The 19819-nt window shown below is 39.4% G+C and overlaps 1 protein-coding gene across 1 annotated transcript in view; it reads left to right on the forward strand.

The window, feature by feature from the left end:
• Positions 1–19819, forward strand: part of rap1gapb (RAP1 GTPase activating protein b) — a 142437-nt gene that overhangs the window by 23343 nt on the left and 99275 nt on the right. Inside the window, exon 2 of the mRNA XM_061041121.1 lies at positions 3670–3710. The gene's annotated coding sequence lies outside the window, so the exon portion shown is untranslated. The remainder of the gene's footprint in view (positions 1–3669; positions 3711–19819) is intronic.

Genomic DNA, 19819 nt, shown 5'->3' on the forward strand with positions numbered 1-19819 from the left:
CCAAATCAATCCGGACAGTTTGAAGCCAGAGTAAACCTCCAGAGTTTATTTCATTACTTCTAGGCGACGGTGTGATGGCTTTTCATCTCATAAAATGTCCAAACTTTGGCTTAGCCAGGTAATGGTATGCTGCTGTAATGGCTCCGGTCTCAAACGATTGCTGGGGGATAAAATGCGTTCATCTCTGTACGTCTTCTTAGCTGTCTGTGATGCTCAGAATCAAGCCCACATTACTCTGGTCACGTATGGAAGGAATAAAGGATTTTATTTTATTGTGAACTGACAGTAGTGCAAGTTACTAAAACAAAATAATTGTCAAATGTATGACAAAAAAAAGTATGTGCATTTAGGAGCAATGTATCATATTTATGATTTATGAAATGTTTAAAACCGTAAAGGACGACTGACTGGCTTGTAACTTGATGGGACATTTTTACGAGACTTGAGCACTTTTAATGCACTCTTGAAGCCGGGGTGGTCAACTACTGCACTGACCTCCTCTGCTGTCACATCTAAAGGCTTTTTAAAAACAGCGAGGATAAGATGTTGGAGGCAGGCAGATCTTTTAGGTCTGCTGTGTCAACTTGCTACTAGAGGTTGGGAAAAAAAAATCATTTTCTATAAAAATCAAGGTTCTCATCTTCTGAGATTTTAAATTGATTCATAACTTTTTTTTGGCTAATCAGTCACTCCTTGCTTAGTTCTAAGGCCAGCTCTTTAACTCGGTAGAATGCCAAATGGAGCAGCAAGAAATTCAGCCAGTCTCACAGATGATCTGGAGTAGATCCTGAAGTATGTACTAATTCATAAATAGACTTTGAATCATGAATCCAGAATCATTTTAAATTGAAAATGGATTCTGAATCAAATTGTGACCCCAATAATCAAATCGAATTGTGAGACTCCCAAAGATTCCCAGCCCTACTTGCTACCATATATCATTCTTCTTCTTTGTGTGTTTTGTCTTCTTCTTCATTTGTTGTTTCTAAGTTGTTAGCAAGCAGTTTCGAGCATGACTGCCACTTGGATTGCAGTGTAGATACCGCCATGTCTGATTGCCTTTTCTCCCTACTCTGACATATACGTCATATGACATCATACACTGAATGAATACACATATATTTACCAGCCCTAGTTGAAACTGAGAAAGAAGTCCAATTAGGTAGATCAGTCAAAAGCTCAAAACCTGCATGGTCCAGTAGAAAAGAGCAAATAAATCTTGGGTTTAAAAGGATTTAAGATAACCTGGCACTGCAACAGGGAAAGACTAAGGTGAAATATTCTATGAAATTGAGTACAGAGGAGACCAATCACTGCAGAACACACAATAACCAAAGCCCAATCTCCACACTCGAGAAATCCTGGACTTCGAGGCACTTTCCTGCTCAATTTGAGCATAGTTGTCGCTCAAAGTTTCTAATTGTAGAGTGCTAAAGGGAAGTGATGTTGACATTTCAACCTTCAAATTGCACTCTTTCCATTAGTCTACATCAGGGTTGGAATGAAACCTTTGGCCTTCCTGCCACTGTGACTGGTGGAGTCAGAAATCTAAGAGTCACTCATCTTTTTTAACCTGCCACTTTATTTTAACCGGCAGCATAATGTAGGCTTATAGTAATGTGCTATTATATGAAGGGAAAAGTATATGCGCTCATATGAAGAGAGTCGTCATAATCATAAAGGTTTCTGCTGAAAAGTGAGACGTTTCATTTTTAAATATGTTTTAATAATTCACTGTCTGCTTCTACACTTACTAAATCTATGAGGTTTGAAGTTTTCTCTCCTCACAACTAGAATAAAACAAACCCTTACTAAAAAAGAAAACAGAAATAGTAATCATTTAAAAAATATAATAATAATAAAAAGTTTTGTAAAACCAAATTGCACTGATTTTTTGGCAGCCCGGTGGTGTAACTGAAAATTGATTTAGAACAAACTGCAATATCCATGTTCAATATAATGAAGAATCATGTTGAATAGTATGAGCTGTATGGCACAGGCAAAGTGTACATCAGGCTGCTTATATATGCATATCATCACTTGTTCAATCCTATGTTCAGTCAAGAGAAAATGTACCGAGGTGATAGCATTTTATTATTCATGTTCAGGGGTGCTTTTCTTAAACGATTGATTTCAATCAGAAGGAGCAAAAGCATAAACAAATAGTTTTGACAGAGTTATTTGTTTCCTTGTTCTTATTTTCTTGCTTTTTCTCCATTTTTACCAATCTTGCATTTCATGCATAATTTTAACCAATCAAACGAGCCCACACACATTTTCAATGTATTATTCAAGCTCAAGGACAGGATTGTCATGCTGGCTTAGCACTGGCATTAACCCTACAGTTAAAGTGCATGTCTGAGCTTCCATTAACCTACACAATGGAACCCCCCTGCTAATTTTCACAGCTCCACTTTAGTAATAATTGATATTCATGATGTGTGTTCCTGCTGGTTAAATCCAGAGTACACAGGCTCAGGGGCGTTGGGTTGGTTTTGATCAGCTTGGGGATGTGTGACATATTTAAGTCAACAAATGTCTCCAGTCCTAGCAAAAAGAAAATTATATGTGAAATGGTTCATTACATATCACACTGAAAACATTGCTTTACTCACCATATTCACATGGGGGTATTTTCCCCCTTGACATCACACCAAGAGGAAACCTCCATTGTTGAAAATTAAAGTCAATATGAAAGTTTTCCCATTTTTACTGCAGAATTAAACATTTTTACGGCCTGGTTCAGAAAACAGATTTGGCACCGATAGCGCATCTCTTTATTGGCCCACTCTATGTGGGGTTGATTTTTTTTTCTTTTAATTATTTGAAGGCTATTTGAAGGGCGTGTCTGGGTTGACTCATAGGTGGGTGCTTTGTAGCTGTTTGCCAGGAGGCTAAATGACCCGCCTCAATCCTGACATGAAGCCTGTCTACATCCAGGCATTAGAGCAGGAAGAGCAGGCACATTAACCAGAGCTACAGCACCAGCTAGTGGCGGATGGCTGCGTTGCAATAGGACAGATGACGGGAAATGTCGGGAGGAGAGAGCAGGGGGGAAGACATGCAGCAAAGGGCTGAGGTCGGATTTGAACCCACGGTTGCTGCGCTGAGGACTATCGCCTCCATACATGGGGCGGTTGTGAAAACCGCAAGGCAATAAGCGCCCCGTCTACGTTGCAATTTGAGCATAACATTTTATCAGCATTGAGGGACAACATATAGAAATATGAATAATTTGTTTAACCCCTAAATGATTCTGGTGAGGAAAAGGAGGGTTGTATTTAAGTACACTAAAAGTGCACATTCCTTATTGTAAGGTAGTATGATTGTAAAAAAAATAATAAATTGTGGGTCAATTGAGAAGGGGTGAAATCTCTATTTTAATATTACAAATTACTTTGAAACCTGAATGGAGCTTTATTATAAAAGCATTTGATCTCTCCCTTAGAGGGAAGTCAAAATAAAATAACTGCTGTGTGATTTTGGTGAAATAATGTCCCTTGCTCTGTTTAGCTATGGCTGCTGTGTTTTCTGGGAAATAGAACATTATTTTCTACTTATTTTATCCTGTCATATTACCAAAGCTATCATTCAAATGATATACAGACTGTACCTCCAGCATTTTATTTTTAATTAATTAAACTAAAAAAATCTTCTCTTTTTCCACAGAGAAGCCAGACAAGAGAAGCATACAGCTGTTCAACTGAAAGGTAGGTTAAGAAATCATTTAACTTCATCACCCTGATCATATTGTAACATCAAACTCAAAGCGAAAGTGAAACTTGTGTAATTACCCAACCCTGCAGGAAGAAACAAACTTAAGAGGAAATATTCACATGATGTTTCATAGACTCTGTGCATGGCGAGCTGTCATGTGGAGGGGACGCTCCGGGTGACTTCCTGTAGTGGTTGAGATGACTGTGACCGGTGTTTGTGGAGATTATTGCCTCTGCATGGAGTCTGCTCTGCAGGCAGCCAGCAGCAGGAAGCCCATAAAGACCCTGCTGTGTTGATGCAGACTGTGTGTCTGTTGTGCAATTAGCTTCTCAACTATGGGATACTTATACTTTGCCATCCAATCTTTAAATCATTGACCTGTTGAGAGGTTTGAGAGAGCTAATACAGGCTCCTTTATTGTCTTGGAATATCTGTACCTTCAATCACGATCTCATTTGTAGAGCCAGACCGATAATATCGACCAGCCGATAATATCGGCTAATATAAGCATATTAAGTGACCATCTGTATCGGCTAATTTTATCACGGATAATGCGCTATTATTACAAGATTTATTTACCAGTCAAATAGCATTTCATTTGAGTTTCATTGTACTGTATAACACTAGCAGTTCTCTTTCACCAGCAGAGGGCACTATATGGATTACAAGAAGTATTATCACTCTCAAGTGTCAAGCGGCGATGCATGTACATGTGCAGTTACTTTACAGTTGCGTAACCATCTTGTATTCATTATACATCTTTTCCACAAGTGTTGGATAACTGCATTTGAGGGATCAACATAATAAATGTGTTTATCTATCTATCCCAACAGATCGAACATAGATTAAAGAAAGATATCGGTGGATATACTGTATCTGTATCAGATTTTTTTCCCTGCCCAATATCGGTATCGGTCCGGCCCTTCTAATTTGTTTTTGAATTTTTTTCTTGCCGGGAGTGTGATCAAACTCTTAAAAAAAGGATGCAGTGAAGTTTGGTAAAAGCTCTGAGCTGCTTTTGTATTTTCCTCTCATGTTGGCAGAATGTATTTACAAAGCAGCTGAACTCAGTGATCCCCTCACTATGTCTCATTTCCAGCTTCCCCTGCTTCTTTCTATTTCTCGGTTTGGTCATTTTCAATTTCAAGGTTTTAAGGTTTGATATATCAGTCGATTTGTAAATTCTGTTTTAGATGTTTTAATTAATTCTATTGCGTCTGTCTAAATGTTCATCTGATGTGTCTGTCATACAAACTCATATAAATCTTTATATTCATCAATAAATGTATCTTTCATCAATCCTTGTGTTGATGACAGATGGATAAAGACAGTATTCATCTTTAAAAACAACCTTTTTATTTTCTGTGCAGCAGCCATGATTTGTGAACTTAGTTTTGACATAGCTATAAAACTCCAGATGATTTCTGATACTACACAGCCTCTGTCTTTGCTTTATCGACACTCATGGTAGTGCAAGCCTCTTCTCTTTTTCACAGGAAAGCAATCTGTATTGGTTTCCTGTGTACCTCAGGCTGAATAATTCATGGCTGGGCCCGCTGTCAGCTCCTATTTCAGAGTGCAAAAATTGTACCCACCCTGTGAAGAAAGTCAGACTGTGTTACATCAAAATTCCTTTGTGTCTTTTTCATAGAAGTGTCGTGCTTAACCAGGTGGAGGATCCCCTCAGCAGAATATCAGCTCTGACTTTAAAATGTCTCTGTCACCACTGACCACACAGAACAGCAGACCTAACGTAGCCTGAACCCCTGAAAACCCTCCACTGACATTTCTTACTGTACCTCTGCAGACTCATCTCTGTTCATTGAGTTACATTTTTAGATGTTTTGGACTTAAAATGGCTTAGATGTAACTCTACACCCCTCATAAAGTTAGCAAAAAAAGCCAACATGTGGCCTCTGATAATTACTGTTTTTAGCTTGAGTTAAGCTGATGTATCTGAATGGCAATACCAGTGTTTTTCTCTCCCTACAGTGTCAGAAACACAACTGTAATAGATGATGGAAGCATCTGGCTTGAATATGTCATTAAAAAGCATATCCATAGCTATGAGACAGAAAAGTAAAAGTTAATTTCTCCACGTCTTCTTCCATTGATTCCCCTTGTTTTTCAGTTATTGAAGGCATACGTTTCCAATAAATACAGTAGGTGGATTTTTTTGACTTGGGTGGCCTGTCTGCAGTCGAGTCGTGAAGACTGCAATTGGTTAAATGCTGTTTAAGCAGATAGGTTAAGCCCAACGGTAGAATTTCTATATGCTACTTAGGAGTTTTGCTAAATACCTGAGGCTGAATTTTATCACTGGAATTCAACATTTTTGAATTGCAGTCACATCTATGCTTGATGAACACAAACTTGTTTTTCATAAAAAACGTCATAAATATAGTAATTTCTTATATTTACTCTAATAGTAAAGTTGTATTTCGTATCATCCAAAACATACATCACAACTCTAAATCCTGGACTGGACTGACTAGCAGATTTGGGTCAACATCATAGACTGTGTAAAACATGGACGTTGTCTCTGTGACATCAACCATTGGTTCCTGAAGGGGACTTTCAGAGACCGTCGGTGCCAGCCACCGTATTGGAAACTCTGTCTCAAGCAGCTTTGAGTCAACCTAACAGGGAAAGAGCTGGAGCTGAGGTGGGCTTTAAGCCTCCTGAAAGTCACCTATAATCTACTTCCTATCAGCCAGATCAGCCACGCCCCTTATTATAAAAAGCTCTTGTCCTTAATAAAATAAAAAAAATATGTAAAAAGATGAACCCCCTGTACAGTGTGTGCGCATAAAGAAATGAACTATGGACCTTACTGAATCATTCAACACTGTTGAGAATACAATTTCAGTTAATCGTCTGCAGCATTGGATGGTGTTGATGTCACAGCCCTGACTTGGTTTATTTCACATCTGAAGAACAGAACTTTCTCTGTAACCTTAGGCAAGTATCATGTCGCTAATAAGCAGACATCACAGCACCTTCTTTGGTTCTGGAAGAATCTTTGCTGTGGAAAATATGGCCAAAATGCTTGCAACATTTATGTCTGGGTTTTATTGCCATTTATCCAAAAAATCCTTGATATTTAAACATCAATGATGCAGACAAAGCAGCTCTTTCATTCTCAGCTGTGACCCCATGAGAGCTCCTGTGTGCAAGGTTATGACTGTTTTCATGTTGTTTTTGCTGACTGTTCTCTGTGTCCCCCTTCTCCTCCTCCCCTGTGTCCACTGATGACATGAGTTTGTTGTCTTTGACCTGAGTTGCGAAAAATGTTTCTGAACCTTTGCTCGGGGAATGATGCAGTAAGCAGTGGTGGAGCGTCCTGCCTGAAATGACAGATGAGGCTGTCAAGAAGGGCGTGATGCAGGTTCTGGACAATATTCCTCTATGCAGCAGGGTCACCTTACTGCATGTATTTTTTCAGATATTCTTGAAACTCAGGTACAACAGGAAACATACTGAGAGAATGGAGACCAATGACATGCATTCTCACTTCCAACTTGTCAAATATTACAGCATGGTGTGTGGCCCTGCGCTTCAATATATAACATTGAGGTACCAATCTAGTGCCAGTTTTGTTTGTGCAGAGTCATGTTAGCACCAATAAATCTAACATGATTAGTTTGAGTTCAGAATGAAGCAGTCAAACTTGCTGTAATATACCAATGAGGAGAAACGTCATAAAGAGTGAACAATTATTACAAATATATTATTTTTAGAAGTTAAGAAAATAAATGTGGGCGGCACGGTGGTGCAGTGGTTAGCGCCGTTGCCTCACAGCGAGGAGGTTCGTGGTTAGAATCCCCTGACGGACAGGACCTCTCAGTGTGGAGTTTGCATGTTGTTCCCATGCGAGCGTGTTATTTGTTATTTGAAACAGAAGTTGTAGGTGTCCTTCATTGATGTGAAAGCAAAATAGAAAATGACATTAATTTATGAGAACAGGAAAGTTAGCTAAAGTAAAACCTAGGTCGGCAACCAGGGTATGAACTGTGAATGTGATCGCTACAACAATGGAAGTTTTTTTTTTTTCAAAATGTTTTTCTTTTCTTTTTTTTCAAATACCGTCGTATACCGCGGGAAAATGGCAAGACAGTATGGTATTATGAAAAAACGAATACCGCCCAAGCCTAGTGGATATCTGAGGAGCTGAACCCAGACACTAATGAGATGGATTGGGGACGACTGGGGTGAAGGAGGGTCACAAAGATCCACGCTGAAATGACCAAACTGACAGCAGCAGAGGGGAGAGCAGATTTCAAGTTTGACTGCAGCAGGATGATTGGTTGATTAAGGTCACCACAATTCTGGTCCCTCAAAAACTTACAGACTCAACGTCCATAATCAGCTGATGAGAGAAGCAGGAAGAGACAGAGAGGGAGAGAAAGAGAGAGCGAGAGATGAATGATGAATTGATATCTAAATAGATTCATATAACATCTTCATGCTGTTTGTGATGTTTTGCACCACATAAAACAATCTTTGTGTAAGTGTAGTTGGCAGTACACTCAAATTCTGATTATCTTGGTCTGATTAGATTTTCAAACTAGAACTTGTTGAGTAGCATTTCACATCATTTAACATGTGAATGTATAGTGAGTGGGTTGTTTAAGCGGAAAGGAATTGGGGCTCCATGATATCAACCCACTTACTTTAAATTATCCCTCTTATAACAGGGCTTCTTGATAATAATAACAATAATACCTTGTATTAATAATGTACTTTACATTTGAAGCAAATCTCTGAGTGCTACACATTAAAATAGAAGCATTATCACAGACTGATATGATTACTGTGTGATGGATAAGAATGGTTTGTTCTTCTCAACAACGCTGTCCTATAGAAAGATAGCAGACTGTTCCTATGAGTAATTGGCCAATCAGAATCAAGTATTTGACGCAGCTGTGTAATAGACCGATTTAGAGTTGTTGTCACGATTACATCACAGCAGTTGCACATGCATCCTGGAAAAACAGCAGAGCCAAGTGGAAAGTATCACAGAGATTTGACGTTCTCACTTACATTAAACAATTATTTGAATTATTGACAAAGTAAATATTCATCCAGCTATAAAAGTGCAGTTCACATGTAGTTGTTTCACATGGTAATGATAGCTCAGGGTTTGTATAGCTGCGATGTATGTCCTTGCTGCTGGCAAGGAAGTGCGTCTGCCCTTAATGCACAAAAACCTTCTGACAAATCTCTGTGCTTGTCGTTCTAGACATGACTGCAAAATAAAAAGAGTATGCATGAAGAGATTTGTAAGCCTTGAGTTATTCTTTCGTATGGACACTAGGTGTCTCCACTAGATATCCGAAGCCGTCAGGTCACTGTAACTTTGACCATTTAGTGGGATGCTTGACCCACTGACCCCGACTGAGGGTAAGGGTCAGAAAACCTCACCCCACTGCTAAAGGTTAGCGTGTCACTGTAAGACAACTCTTCTTCCACTGCAGAACTATTAAGTACTTGGAGAAGGCGTCCAGATCCATACATTTCTGATGTGAATCGACAGGAAGATAGAACTAGTTAACGCCAGTTGGGCTCCACCCATGAAACACATCATCACTATGTAGAAACCCCAAAATAGTCTATAAGCAACAATAGCTAACATGTGCTTAAGCTCTGTTTTGTTTGGGCATCAGACACATGTGGTTACATTTTGGAAAAAGAACTTGCTTTGATTTTAAATAAGTACTGACTCATACCACTAGTACTAATTGATTTAAGTTACATCACTAGAGCACCATGTTTAATGTTAGGTCAATATTGTTGAAAGTCATCATTGACCATTTTGTTTCACATGGGAATCTAACTCCAACTCCTTTACGAGTCTCCTGTTTTACAACAGTCCTGTTCCCCTGAATGCCACCTTCAACAGACTTTATTTTTATGTCAACTGACTTTAACGCCAAATGAAAACAATAACCTGAAGACAGCAACCAGATATTTTGCTGTAGGGAAAAAAACTACTCTACTGGATACAGATCGAACTGCTGTATTTGACAGTCTTTGAGTGAGAAGGGCTGTAGGTGGCTTCAACAAAAGTTTCACTTGGCTCTCTCCACTGTAGAAGTGGATGCTTTTGTGTTACCACATCTTGGTTTGACAACAGCGTGTCTGCCGTCCATTTCAGCTCCGTGAGCCTCATTGGAGAGGACAATGTTTTGCACAGTGGCTGAATCCTGTTCAACCTTCTCCCTGTTGAGACAGCTGTTGCCAAATCTTTTTCTGTAGATGTCTCTCAAAAGTTCTTGTCCCAGACTTTGGAGGTTACTTGCAAACCTCCAAACTGTTCTCAAAGTGTTCGCCTTAGTTCAAAGGAAACTCACCTGCCTGACACATTTTGTACAGCATTCTTTGAAACATATCCCACTTTGATTTATTTCTTCTTGGAGACATTAAGCTTTGTCGTCTTCTCCCAGGTGCTCTGTTGCCACTTGATTGATTAAGTTCCTTCTCACGTTTTGCATATAGGCATGTAAATCAAAGTCACGCTTTTTGGTACGGTTGGTTGCCTTCTGTCAATTTTTCTCCAAGCTCTCTCAGTCACATGATTTCATCCATCAATTTCAACACTTCATTTATTCACAGCAGCTGTTATCCTGAGGCAGTGGTCAGGATCAGTTTATTGAATGACTCTGTCTTAATCCATCACTTCTCATCTATGTACCTGCCACTTTTTTTGTGTGAACCTGAAGATTGTGCTGGCTTCTCATTGATCCAACAACATTTTTCACTTTGCAAATACCATGCAATCATTGATGGAATCAAATACCCATTATTGTAATGAGGTTTTTGATTTTTCAGATTTTCAGTCATTAATTTCTGACCTTTTTATTGTTTCGATGTCTTGCCAATGTTTGGTTTGGTGTGGAAAAAATTCTTAATTTGTTCTTCTGTCTGAATGTATGCTTTGTGATGCACTGAAGATGTCATGTTGTACGAAAGGTGCTTTACACAGTAAGTTAAAAAAAGAAAAATCCAATGGCATTTTATCGCTCAACTCTGTGCTAATACCGATGTTTAAAATAAAAATGTAGTCGATTTCTGATTCCAATGTTTTTTTTATTACTTCTTCCTAATCTTTTGTCTGCTTTTCAAACGAGCTATGCTATTGGATATTTTTAAATTGTTGTTGAAATGTCAAGGAACGTCACACTGCATGACACTGATATTTCCCAGAGACGGTGTTACACTCCCATTCTGCCGATATTTTCTTTCATGTTTGATCAGGAAAACAAATCAGAGTTTGTTCAACAGGTGACTTCTTCTGGCCAATAAGAAAAAAACACTGCTCAGTCGGAATCAGTGGTCAGGTACACTAGCTTACGAGGATTAATGTAACCGTCAGTGTAGGGAACATTATTTGCCAATGGGTGGATGTTTGCCGACAGGGCTGATATTGGGCAATAGCACAACTGATACATCATTGCTTCCCTAGAAATAATTATATACATTTTAGACCAAGTCGTAGTCATAAACATGTGTCTCTGCATGTTTAACTGCTCTTATACTGTGGAGCAATAACTAGAAAAAACAAATTGCATTTCAAACTTAAGCATGGACTCGAAACATTTCACTTATGTAGCAAATTACCTCCTTCCTTAGCTTACCTTTCTGCTAGACAATGAAGTAAAACAAATAAAAGTTTAAAGTTTGATCTGAGCTCCTGGAAAGGCAGTCCATCCAGGCTTCTAAGCTTATTATAGCCACAAAGAGTCTCAACGTCACATGTGCCAATCAGATCAAATTCAACTGTCTAAATGCTGAGTCAGGTACAGCCCTATGAGTGAGAAATGTGTTTGACATGCTGAGTTCTGAGTTCCAACACTTTACAGCTTTAACTTTAGGCATTTTCCCACAGTTTCGTAAGAGTAGATTTTTTAGGTTTCACCTCTTTGCCATATCAGATTAAAAAACAGCCAACTCTTGGATCACCAACAGAACAGATCAGCTTTACTTTTCAGGCTTTCAGTAAAAAGCTTCTGAGGAAAATCCTTTATGGTTTATTCTATTTTCAGTCATAATCTTACTTCAACAAAAATGTGTCCATTGTACTTAAAACAGAAAAACTCTGAATTTTTTAATAAAGCCTTGTGGTCATTGGGATCACTGATAATTTTCTACCATTGTCTGGCAGCCCACAGGGAACCCCTGTGACTCGGAGTTAAACTCATTACAGGCTCCAATATGCAATCACATGGCTTCTCTGAGGAGTATTGCAAGCCTCTAAAATCATCCTCTCATTTTTGTATTTATGGATTATCTTTCAGTGCTTTCCTGATGGTCTGGTTGCAGAAGCTTGCATCACTTCAAGCTACACTAAAAAGCAAATAAAAAGAAATGAAAAATCAAAAGAGAAATAGAAGTTATTTCTAATACTGGAGAAGTAATAGTTATTATTTTTTGAACAAAGCAGGTCTCCTGCCAATAAGAGGGAATGGAATCTGAAGATTTAATATAAGTTTTGGAGGCAAGTTGGCCGAGAGCAGTCCCTCCACTGGACATTCAAGGAGTAATTCCTCCCACTGTCATGTTCCTGAATTATACAGCGGTTTTAATTAGACACCTTCAGGCTGTTCTGGACTCTCCCTGGTGATATGTACCTTTATATGCATTTTTTTAAATCACCAATTACGCTGTGCCAAGACTCAAGACTGAATTGAGATTGGGGTATTACTGATAAAATAAATGTACCCTATTCACATATATGTATTGAGATTTCTCAAATGTATGTTTTCTGATATATATCTGCATTGTATGCATGGAGTCTCTATCTCAAAGTGTTGAGATTATACTTATTATTATTGAGACTATATATCAGAATCTGAATTTCAATGGGATTCCTTGTGAGTAGGTGCCAAGGAGAATTTGATCAAGGAACATTAGAACAAATACTTACACTGGGTCGCTGTAATAGAGACGCAGTGAGACTGTGAAGACAAGAGAGGAGTTCTCTATAGGATGCATTATGTCTATATCATTACTTAAGCTTTGCTGCATGTGATATAATATACAGTATATCATGTAGGAAGGTAAATATATACAAAATAAGAGTTCAAACAATATAACTAATAACTCAAAAAGACTTTAAAGGAGCAAAATGTCACTCTTGACACAAAGACTCACGGTATGGAGCAAACGCAGACTTAGAGGGAGAGTTATAAATCAGTCCTTTAATCCAGGCAGAGTTCGGTACACGGTAAGGCAATGATAAACAAATCCAGAAGGCTAGGCAAGGCAAGGTCAAAAAGGCAGCGATGGTCATAACAAGGATCAAGAACTAATAATGCTGGAACGAGGGAACACAGAGAACGCAACGAACTGGCAATAGGAGGGAGAACACACAGGGATTAAATACACAGACAATCAGGGACCAACGAGACACAGGTGAGGGTAATCATGGCGGCGCAACAAGAGGGGCAGGATCTGAAAGACAGAGACAAGGGTGAAAACCAAAACACAACAAAACCCAGGAAAATAATATTAAATTTGCAAAACACAAAACAAAACCTAAGGCAGACTGAAACCCTTGTCAACTCTGAGGCGCAGTGTTTAGAATTGAAGTCCAAATTCAAATTTTTTCAGAGAACTGTCTCCCTTCGCCCCCTCCTCCCAAGAGTCGATGCACAGATGGGTTGTCATGTCAAGGACATGGAAGCTTCCGTGTTTAGTCAGCTCTGCATTGGTCTTAAAACCATGAAAACATATTTATGGTTGAATTTGGAGGACTGGTTACCAGGCAATATCAAATTTGGCAAAAATTATAATTTATGTTTACTCGATGGGAGATGTTGCCAAATGAAAGTGCTGAATAAAAAAGCAGGGGTCCTAGGACTAAGCCTTGGGGATCCCCACAGGAAACAACATGATGAATAATGATCAGTGAAGAAGAGTTAATCACAGCCATGTATGAATGCAACTATATGAACATTCATTATAGCACTTGTAGCATTGAAGTGCTTACTTGCAATGCCCCGATAGAAATTAATCTCTGCTCACTTGTCTGTTGAGACTCTCAGGGATGTACCATACATAAAATGAGTGTTCATATACAGCTGTAAATCATTGTATTACTCATGGAATTACTTGTGCCCATAGAATAATTAGTTTCCTACCATTTTTACTGTTAACTAGATGCTCCTATTATATTTTTTTCAATCAAGACTCTGTCACCAAGGAGACATTGAATATAACTGAATTAAATCCTGCAATTCTCCTCCACTTTTCTTTGCTGTGACCTTGTGTAGCCCATCATCCATCATTCAGAAACACAGACTTCCTCAATGAGCTTTGGTTCCAGTCTGAAAGGTAGGATAGAGAGGGAGATGTAACCCCTGACGTGAAAACTGTTTATAGGAAATGAAGAATGATCCAAACCTGTCACACTCATCTTCAGCTATTTCCATACACTCACAACATTTGTGCATTGAGGGACTGTCAAAATGTAAATAATATTTTTGTACATAAAAGGATATAGCAGCATTAAGGTTAGAATTGGGCTTGGGGCAGTGGGACATCTTTGTCTGGAGTTATTTATGTGGCACTATGTTAGAAATGTCTGAGCACTGAAACCATGCGCTTGTACATTTCCGTGCCTTCAAAGGGTCAGAGTCACAGCAGGATGTGGACAGTGTCGGATTTGGTGAAATGCCACGATGGGAACCAAAGCAAATGAAAGAGCTGTCCCACCCTTTGATGCTACAGCTAAAGTCAAGGCCTTGTGCCAAGAGACGTAGAGCAGTGTGAACACTGAGATCACAAAGATCACAGAGTCCCCTGAGACAGTGCCACCAATCACATTCGCTCACCTTTTGCAACACTTCCAATCAGGTATGTCTCAGGGTACCAATATGGGGAAATACTTTTGGTGCGGAAACGACTTGTGTGTGGCCTTTAAAAACACACGACATATCAGCATTTGTTAAGAGCATGGTTGTGTTTGAGAGATCAATTTATAGTTGCCCTGGTAATGGAAGAATGAAAGGTATTTTATCAACTTGCATCTTTTTAAAAGCTTTGTAAAGCCAATGTGTAAACATTTATACCCTCTACATCTTTTCAGCCAGAAATCCAGGACCTTTGTTTCAAAGGTATTGTGAAATGAATGCATGCTTCTGAATGCCTTGAGTCTTAAGTTCCCCTACCTCGACAACAGTGTCCAATGCAAGCTAAAAACAATTGGCCCAGAACCCCCAAAACATAGACCACACAAAGTTTTATACAGGAACACTAGTAAAACTATAAAAACACAAGTACATGACATTTTAGAAAAAAACTTCTTATCAGCAGGGATTGCAGTTAATGGTGAAAACATTCCTTTGGTTTTGTGAGATTATTCCAACTTACAAAAAAATTAGATATAAGGTCAGAAGTAGATTAGATAACAGTACATTTTATCCTGGCACAGGAAGCTTTAATGTCAGATAAACTGGTTAGCTTTCTATTTTTAATGTAACTTTATTAGCTAGCTTTCAAAGGCAGCTAACAGCGGATCCATGCAGCATTGCTAAATTATAGCTAGCTAGCTTATTTGCTCAATAACATAACTCTGGATAGTGTGACACTTCCCTTTCTTCAACAGCAAGCTAACCTGTGTTTCATGGTAATAAATTATGCCAACATTAATTTAGCTATGAGGCTGTAGTTTTTGTTAAATCCATATAGTCAGTGGTTTTGCATGGTGAGAGGGGTTACTCCAGTTGATGAACCAATAGTAAACCATTACCAGACTTCTCTCAGCTTCATGGAGCTTTATAGCATGGCAGATTAATGTAATATAGTATCAATAATATCTTAAAAAGAACAGATTAGACCTGCTCATATTATGCTTTTTCTGGTTTTATATGCTCTTTAGTGTGTTTTCCAAGTGTCCTGTGCATGTTTAGGCACATCTATGTGCAAAAATTCAAAGTCCGCGGAAACGTGGCTTCTCCCACTCCTCCTGTTAGCTGTAGCATTAGCTGCATGTAACGCTCGGTTCTAGCCCCCCTCGATAAAAATTTGTCAGTGCGGCGTCATTGTCAGTGTGAGATCACTGATCTAAGCCCATTGGCTCGTTGTGGCAAGCCCTGCAGCTCATGTTGAAATTTCCAAGAAGCGTGCTGAGCAACTGACCAATAACGACAGAGCGGATCGGCAGACCAATCAGAGCAGACTTGGCCCATGTGGGGTCTAACAGTGTGGGCTCAACAGAGTGCAGCTGATAGACTCAGAGCGTAGAGGGAGCACATTTCAGTACATGAAAACAGACACTTTTTTCGAACTTTAGCTATTGTGAACGTACAAAAGTAGGTACATAGATTAAATATATGAACCCCAAAAAGGGCAGAATATGGGCTCTTTAAAATAGCATTTGTTAGTAAGTGGCAGGGCTATACAAATAATGATTGATCGATATTCTTAATAAGAACACAGAGCTGTAGCATAACATTTTTAAGATGGACATTACCATGAATGGATCCCAAAGTTTGTCTCTTCAAGACTTTTCATAGGCAACTGTTTCATACCACGCAAGCCAAGCAAACTGACAGGTTATACTAGTCAGTGTGTGATATTTCTTTTACCTTCATTTGAAAAGGTAAAGTTTCCATATTTCCATCCACTTTCCATTTCACTTTAGAGAGTTTATAGAAATATATATAAAAAGTAAGTGCTGAGTGGCTCGAGGACACATCATTGGCACCAAAATGGGCCTGAAAGCCTCTCCTGAGCTCAAGGTTTTCTAATGTGAATTTAACGAGCTGATATTGCCATGACTTTGGGACATATCCGACAAGATCATTGAATGAATTTCTCTACTCACTGAATGTTAAACCAAAGCAAAATCATCTTTTCATTACAAAATACTAAATCCTCACCATAATAAAATCATGAAAGATTTCGAGAGATGCTCAATGGTTATTAAACACGGCCAAATACAATGATACACACATACTGTTATCTTTATGTGGATCAGGAGAATGGATGATGAGAACTCTCTGCTGCTGCTGAAAGCTTTCAGCACCATGGACAGACTCTAAATGCACGGTGCACTTCATTGTCTGTGTTGCTTGGAGACGGCAGCGTCCATGCTCTCAGCAGTTCTGAATGAGATGTCTCTCTGTCACGATGACAAGTCACTGTCTCGACCTGTTGCAATTGCTTGTGATTTGTTTGATTTGTTTCATGGTGCTTTTAATATCTGTTGAGTACAGCAAAGACAAAGAAAACAATCCAAACAAATGATATCAAATTGTTGCACAAAAGGTCAATGTATATGAACATTTCAAGGATATATTCAACACAAACAAAGATAAAGAACCTCGTCAAACTCTTCGGATGTAAGGGTTTTTAAATAAAATGATATGTAGTTTTTGAACGGTAAAAAATAAGTTAGGATAGGCTTAAATTGATAAAGTCTGTCAAGTCGAACAGTACTCAAATTGCAATTTGTTACAACAGTGTGGGTTTGCTGTTATTGTGTCTTTCATCTTCTCCACACTGGCCCCAAAGTGACTCCAATCGAGAGGATGGCAGGAAACATCAAGGGCCCGCATTCTGTGCAAATATGCAATCTCACCTGGAGCCCATATCAGTCTCCTGCAGTGTGAGGTCAGTCATATTGAGTGGGTCTCTTCCAGAGTCACAGTGATTTGAGTGTCATAGTCGCCTATCTCTTAAATTGTATTACTCTGATTCCGGCATGGAGAAGAGGATGATAAACTCCATTCACAGGTTCTTTAATGATGTATAAATCACCAGGCCCAAAATATCACAAAAAGATAAGGAAAATTGCCCATTTAAAGTAAAAATGTTTGCATACTGTATAAAGCTTCCTATTGTCTGACCAACAGTTCGAGTTCAGCACACTGGAAATAAGTTTACGATGTCATAAGACAAATTAGTAAAGCAATCCAGTGACTTTGTTATAAGAGTTTTTAAAGCTAAGAGATGATGTTACATTCTTTTGCACTGTCTTGGATAAGTGTTACATACACATTAGATTCTATTTCAGACTTCTGTAGGGGCCGCAGTTCTTTGTGTGGCTGTAGGTCAGTGTGTAGTGTCTTGACTCGCCAAGGAGGAACACCGGATCAAGTCCCAGTGTGTCTAGCATCTGGTCTGGGGGCTTACAGTATTTCCTGAGCAGTGCACAGGTGCTCTAGAGTAAGGCCTTGAAGACCCAACTGCTCGGGCGCTCTTTCCTGTGCAGCCCCTCGCCACATCTCTCCGTTAGTCCATAGCATCCTGTTTGTGCATGTGTGAGTATATTGGTGTATGTGTGTGTAGCATCTCAACAACAGAGTGTAAAAATTCAATTTTCTCTCAAGGGATCAATAAAGTATTTCTTCTTCTAGAAAAGTAGAAATCTACACACAGCCTTCTGGATAACAATTGCTCCGGTTTCCATTTCTAGTTCAGTTGTAGTCCGAGCTGTCCTTTGCATGGTCATATTTTGCACAATCCACAAAGATCAGGTCCATTTGAATTGTACCCTAAAAATGCCATATGGCTGTATTTATAAACCTCTAAAATAAGATTAATTGTTTTAATGTCTTTTATTAATGTCATTGCTCAGCCTGTAATGGACAGGATATATTTGAATATTTCAAATAATCAGTGAACTGTACACATGGGTTTCTTCATGTGTGTAAGAACTTCTAATGGCAGTTGTCGAGCAGGCGACTCCAAATGGCAAGAACAGGTCGGAGGGTTGTTGAATGTGGACGGGCCCTGAAGCCTGAATGAATGATCATTCCGATGAGCCTGCTTGATTAGAAATCTCTCCCTGCCTCCTCTCCGTCCCTGTTTCTGCCTCTCATGTGGATAAATCAAAGTCAGCCTCTAACTGAGTCTCTGTTGCTTCTCCGTCTGTAAAGTCATTAATCCGAGGATGTGGCCCTCGGGGGGGTTCTCTCCTCCTGCTCGACTCACTAGTTGTTACATGAAAAATAAGCTTGGTTTCTCTCTCCCTCGCTTCTCTTTCTACTCTCTGCATCTCTCTTTTATTTGTTTTAATGGGCTTCTGCTCCAAGATTCGCCCCAAAGGATGAGTTATGCGTCCTGCTGGGGCTTTTCAGTGGGGTTGTGTGTGTGTAGCGGCGTTGTAAATTGCTACTCCGTGTCCTTACTCTTCATTTCTCTCGAGGCACGTTCACAGACTCTCCCACTCTGTTGGTGCGATTTGTGTGTTCACGTTTCTTCTTCTTTGTCTCCTCTCCAACAAGCTACACATGACTGTACATGGGGTGCATGAAGGCAGATAAAGCAGAAACAAAAGGCAACTGTGTCCCGTCATGCCTAATCATCTTATCTATATCCACACCCCCGTCGCCTGTCTCAGACGCACACCCTCTTTCTTTTCTTCTGTCTCCCAAATTTTTTTTTCTTCTTCCATGCAACGCCCCCGCCTTCCTCCTCCTCTTGTTATCTTGGCCTGGAGAGGAGTTGTGAAATCCATGACAGTCAGATCTAGAGGCGCTGGGTGATGGAGGACAGGAATAATCTCCCAAGTTCCTTCTGGAATCTCTCCGTCTTTGATGAGCGAGTTATACAATGTCAGCACCCTCGATAATCTCGCTCTTGCAATTTACGGCAGAGGGGAAGAGAATCTCGTTTGGTTGCATTTGGCTGTTTCTGCTCCATAAGATCACCACTCTACTGTCCAGTAACATGTGCACAACCGGAAATTGAATAATGGACTGTGTCATAAAGATAAAAGAAGATAACACCTTAATGCTTCTTGCGTCTTGCTCTCTTTTCTCCCTTTTTAGAAGCCCGTTATAGAAAGTACGCTCTGGTGCTTTAAAGGCAATGGAGTCTATCTGCTTAAAATTCAAAGTTGTCAAACGGAGCTCTCAAGTAGCCCCTGAGACACTCAGCAGCTTGGGAGCATGAAAAGTAGTTCCTCTGGCAAACAGACAGGGGTGATGTTGCTCAAAGGCGACTTCTGCTTTTGTTTCCCCATTCGGCTTCCTCTTTTCCTGTCTGTTATTCTGACATAAAAACCTGCCCACACTGAGAAGGCTATTTAACCAGCTTTATTTATAAGGTTTAATACTTAACACTATATACTGTTTATGCATTAAAAAGCTGA

This window comes from Labrus mixtus, chromosome 7 (assembly GCF_963584025.1).
Source record: "Labrus mixtus chromosome 7, fLabMix1.1, whole genome shotgun sequence".
NCBI lineage: Eukaryota > Metazoa > Chordata > Actinopteri > Labriformes > Labridae > Labrus > Labrus mixtus.